Raw genomic sequence first — 6000 nt, forward strand, 5'->3', positions numbered from 1 at the left:
GTAATTTGGGATTGGTGCGGTAGTTCAATAATAATTCTCTAGTGGAATGAATTATTATTGATAAAATTAAGTTGTGTGTTCGGGGCGAACATGGGATGCTTAATTTTATCGGGAGACCAAAACCAATTCCTCCTCTCGGTCCCTATCGTAGCCTCTTATTTATAGAGTACTATACCCACCTATACCCACCTTCATACCCATGATATAGGGGTCGGCCAAGCTAGCTTGTGGATCAAGCTAGGGTCGGCCAAGCCTTGGTTCATGGGTGGCCGGCCTTAGCTTGAACCCAAGCTTAGGTGGCCGGCCCCCATTAAATTAAAAAGAATTTTAATTTTAATTTTTTCTTATGTGAAAGATATAATTTATTGGAGAGATTAAAAATTAAAATATCTCTTTTAAAAGGATCTACAAAAGATTAAAGAAAGAGATTAGATCTCTTTCCTTATTTGTAGATTGGAAAGATATTTTATTTTTCTTCTTTATAAATTATTCACATGTTGAAAAATTAAAATTATAGAAATTTCTTTTTATCAACCATGAAGGGATTTTAAAGGGAAATTTTATTTTTTAAAATTTCCGAAGACAAATAAGGAATTTTAATTGTTGATTGAAATTACCTTGTTTGCTCTCCATGAGGTGGCCGACCATGATATAATTGATTAGGAAATTTTATTTAATTTTTCTTAATTAATTGTTGAAGGAAAGTTAAGGAAATTTTATTGTAATTAAATTTCCTTATTTACCAAAGCTAAGGAATATAAAAGAGGGGGTTGGGGTGCCTTCATGAGACACAACCTCTATTATTCTCTCCCTCTTTTTCCTTGGTGTTGTGGCCGGCCATTCTCTCTTCCTCTTTGTGGTGGTCGAAACTCTTCCTTGCTTGGAGATTTTGTGGTGGCCGAATACTACTTGGAGAAGAAGAAGAAGAAGGAGAGAAAGCTTGCATCCCTTGGAGCTTAGTTGGTGGAAAAAGTTCTTCATCCTTGGATTTTGGTGCTTGGCCGAAACTTGAAGGAAGAAGAAGAAGGTGCTAGGTGGTCCTCATCTTGGAAGATCGTTGCCCACACAACATCCGAGGTTAGAAGAGGAATACGGTAGAAGATCAAGAGGTCTTTCTAAAAGGTATAACTAGTATTTTTCCTTTCCGCATCATATTAGTTATTTTTGGAAATAATACCAAATACAAGAGGCATGCGATTCTAGTATTTCGCATTTGTTTTCGATGTTGTGTTCTTTTTTTTTCTTTTCCTTGTGATTTGATTGTTCTTTTCGGTTGACCTAAAGTTATTTAAGGAAATTAAATATTAACTTTCCTTAAAAGGCTTTGTCTAGCCCATATCCAAGAAGGCCATGTGCCTCGCCATGCAGTCCTGGAAGCCAATTTTGGAAACTAATATTTAATGAAATTAATAACTTAGGTGATTTGGATCGAACGTGTTAAGTTCCGCAGGAGATCCGAGTCTAAACCTAAAAGAATAAATAGATTAAACTTTGGATTAAACGTGTTAAGTTCCACAGGCGATCCAAGTTTAATTTAAAAAACACATGGTAGCTAGGAAAGGTTAAGACCATGTACAAAATTTTTGTCAGGGGAACCATTAGTTTCCAGTAGCAACCAACAATTGATATCATAGCTATGCCTCTTGTATTTGGTATTAGTTTAATTATGCACATGTCATATATTTAATAGTAGGATGTGCTAACTTTGTGGATGAAGGATCCAACTATTATGACTTTTAGTTTTTATGTGTGTGATTGGACCCTTGGACATGTCAAGGGCAATTATATGTGTGTGCATGATTGTATTATAAAATACTGCAGGAGCTGTATTTAGTTTTTATTAGGATTTTATTTTTGATCTAGTTACATGTACATTCCTTTTATGGAATATAGGATCGATGGATGTAAATTTTTATTTTATGTTCGATCTAGTTTACATGTACATTCCTTTGAGGAATATAGAATCGAAAAATGTAAAATTCTATTTATGTCGCGGATCGAATCTTGCAAGGCGTGGAACCTTTTGAGGACCAGAGGCGCAGCGGAACAAGGAGCAAGATGGATGCGACAGCTAGACCCGGTGGCGGTGGCCAAAAATGGCAGCAGCTTGGGATGACAACACACGGAGGACAACATAGATAAAAGCCATAATAGTTGAAAAATTAGATTTTCTATTTATTTCTTTTATATTGTGCTGTGTGTGCATGTTAGTATACATGTTTAGTAGGCTAGTATAGTTAAAATTCCTCATTTATAAATAACTAAGTGGGAGAGGGATTTTAAATAAATCCCATTGTCTGGTTTGTAAGTGATGCAAACAAGCTTGCGCGTTGGCTCTGAGTACCTTCCTCCATATCGGATGAGCTTGTTTGTGGATCACTAGAACAAACTTCCATTTGGGATGACTATAGGAAATTAATTAAGAGCATGTGATCTTCCCCATCGGAAGGGACACAATCTTATTAATGGACGTAGTGTCAAGTAATGGTATACACTTAGGCACATCTAATAGTATCCTCCTATTATTTGTGTGACCAAAGGACACCAACTATTAATTTTATTTGTCAAAAAGTTAGGTTGACAAGATAATAAAATTAATGGGTTAAAACCCTCCTTTTACAAATGCTGAATTTGTATACGTCCACACTATCGTGGCATATAATATTCGCGGTGTTTTGAGGTGTTGGTTAATTTAAAATAATATTGTTTGAGGAATCAATATTATTCTAAATTTAGAGTTCTGACCAAAAGTTATTTGTGATTCTTAGGATGACTTTCAACCCACTGTCTAAAATAGAACAAATTTACTGGTCCTAACTACATAGATTGGAAAAGGAACCTGGACATTGTTCTTACTGATGAAAGCTATAAGTTTGTACTGACTGAGCCTTGCCCTGATGCACCCACTGGTGAATCTACCCAAGAGGAGATTGAATATCATAAGAAATGGGTAAAGGCGGATGAGATGGCGCGGTGTTACATTTTGGCTTCAATGTCAAATGTATTGCAACATCAGCATCAAGATTTACCAACAGCTTATGATATTATGAACAATCTCAAGGAACTCTTTGGTCATCAGGATCGGGCTTCTAGACAAGAAGCCATGAGAAAGATAATGACAGCCACCATGCAAGAGGGTACTCCTGTGAGGGATCATATCCTAAAGATGATGGTTTATCTGAACGAAATGCAGATCCTTGGAGGAGAAATTGATGGGGAAACCCAGATCGATATGATCCTCCAAACACTACCTAGAAGTTTTGAGCAATTCCGCCTGAATTACAATATGAACAAAAGGGTATATTCATTGGCGGAACTACTGCGGTTTGTTTCGTCACAATTCTCATATTCGCTATGTTGAAAATGGTTCTACTTCTAAACCAGAAGGAAAGAAGAAGAAGAAACAAGTTGGTTCAGAAAGAAAGTGAATAAATCTTCATGTAGACCTAAAAGTGAATGAAGAAGTAGGCAAGCAAGTGCTCTCATCGTCGGCAAGGGCAGCACGTGAGTACGTCGGAATCAGAACAACAAAGGTATATCTCATGCTCTAGTTGTTGAAACATATTTATTACAGGTTACACCGTGTAGAATCGGAGCCATGATCATGTCTCAATTCCTGCGGGGTTCCAGCGAAACGGAAAGGAGAGATTACCGTCTACATGGGCAATGCTACTAAGGTGGCGGCTGTTACAGTGGGAGATGTCTACTTATCTTTTAATAGGAATAGAAATTTAGTTTTAAGAAATTGTCTTTATGTACCCAGTTTTAGAAAGAATTTAATTTCAGTTTCTAAACTATTTTTGGATGGATATTCAGTTTCCTTTAGTAACGATGTAGTTATTAAGAGAAATAAAGTGATTATCTGTTCTGGTGCATTAGTTGGAAATTTGTATACTTTAAATCCAATTTCTCCCACAAAGCAAAATATGGAAATTTATAACTCATCTTCTAACTCAAATAAAAGAAAAGAACCTTCGGAAATGAACCAAGCATATCTTTGGCATCTAAGGCTTGGTCATATTAACTTAAGTAGGATTCAGAGGCTTATAGCCGATGGACTTTTGGGTTCATTAGAGTTGAAAAATTTTCCGACTTGTGAATCTTGCTTGGAAGGTAAAATGACTAAGAGGCCTTTTAAGGCCAAGGGGTATAGAGCCAAAGAAGTGTTAGAATTGGTTCATTTTGATTTGTGTGGTCCTATGTCTGTCCAGGCAAGAGGTGGTTTTGAATATTTTGTCTCTTTTATAGATGATTATTCAAGATACGGATACATTTACCTAATGCGCGTGTCAAGTTTTGATAAGTTCAAAGACAAGGCGATGTGGAGAAATGAGGTAAAGTATCAAGACACTCGCAGTGATCTCGTGGCGTAATACCTCTTAGGAGAATTTAGGAATTACTCGAGGTCAGAGGTCGAATTCAATCGTCTGCACTGTATTTAACATAGAATGGTGTGGCGTAACGAAGGAATAGGACTCTTATAGAAATGGTTAGATCGATGATGAGTTATTTGAAATCCAAAGCTTTGGATACGCCTGAAACAGCAGTGTACATTCTGAACTTAGTACCTTCTAAATCGGCTCTTCTACTCCCATTATGGAATGGGCGCCCTCTAAGACATATTCTCGATTTGGGTAGTCAAACTGCAAGAAGGATGTTGATAATCTGCTAATTTCGTGGTTTGCAGGATATCCCAGAAACGAAGGTGGTTTATTTTATAGTCCTAAAGACCGGAAGGTCATTGTTAGCACCAATGCCCGCTTTTAGAAGAAGACTATATAATGGATCACAAGCCCAGTTATTTTAGAAGAACTTAGAGAGGACATGTCTACTTGATTACCAACAGTACAAGATGAAGTACCACAAGAGACCGCACACGTGTCACACATGATACACAACCACCGACAGTGCTCGTCGTAGTGGGAGGGTTGTAAGGCAACTGAAGATTCATGTTTTGGGAGAATCTTGGACTTGATCCCGTAAACATGAACCTGATCCCCGAACATATGACGAAGCACTCCAAGATATAGATGCGATCTTGGCAAAAGGCAATGAATACGAAATAGAGTCTATGTACTCTAATAAGGTCGGGAGCTTATAGAACCACCGATGGTGTAAAAGCCGTTGGATGCAAGTGGATCTACAAAAGGAAAGAGAGACAGACGGAAGGTAGAAACCTTCAAAGCTAGGCTTGTTGCGAAGGGTACACTCAGAAGAGGGAATCGATTATGAGGAGACCTTTTCACCTAGCCATGCTTAAGTCTATCCGGATACTCTTATCCATTGCTGCTCATATGGATTATGAGATTTGGCAAATGGATGTCAAGACACTTTCCTTAATGGAAGTCTTGAAGAGAACATTCATATGAAGCAACCGGAAGGTTCATTGAAAAAGGCAAAGAGCATCTAGTGTGCAAGCTCAATCGGTCCATTTATGGATCAAGCAACAAAGGTCTTGGAACATCCGGTCAATGAAGTAATCCACCATATGGATTTATTCGATGTCGATGAGTCTTTTGTATACAAGAAGTGAAGAACGGGTGGTATTTCTTGTACTATACGTAGATGATATTTTGTTAATTGGCAACAATGTCAAGGTATTATCGGATGTAAGGGTATGGTTGTCCAAACAATTTAATATGAAGGACTTAGGAGATTGTGCACACATTCTTGGGATCAAAGTTATAAGGGATCGCAAGAAAAGAATGTTATGTCTATCCCAAGCTTCATATATAGATACAATCCTTGCTCATTTTAGCATGCAAGATTCCAAGAAAGGTTTCTTATCTTTTAGGCATGGAGTAGCTCTATCTAAAGAAATGTCTCCAAAGACATCAAAGGAGATAGAGGACATGAAAGCAGTTCCTTATGCTTCGGTTGTAGGAAGCCTAATGTATGCACGAATATAGTCAGACACGATATACTTTACCACGGGCATGGTTAGCGGTATATCGAGTAACTCGGACAAGGACATTGGATCACAGCAAACATATATTAAAG

The sequence above is a fragment of the Zingiber officinale genome, chromosome 11A (assembly GCF_018446385.1).
Source record: "Zingiber officinale cultivar Zhangliang chromosome 11A, Zo_v1.1, whole genome shotgun sequence".
Classification (NCBI taxonomy): Eukaryota; Viridiplantae; Streptophyta; class Magnoliopsida; order Zingiberales; family Zingiberaceae; genus Zingiber; species Zingiber officinale.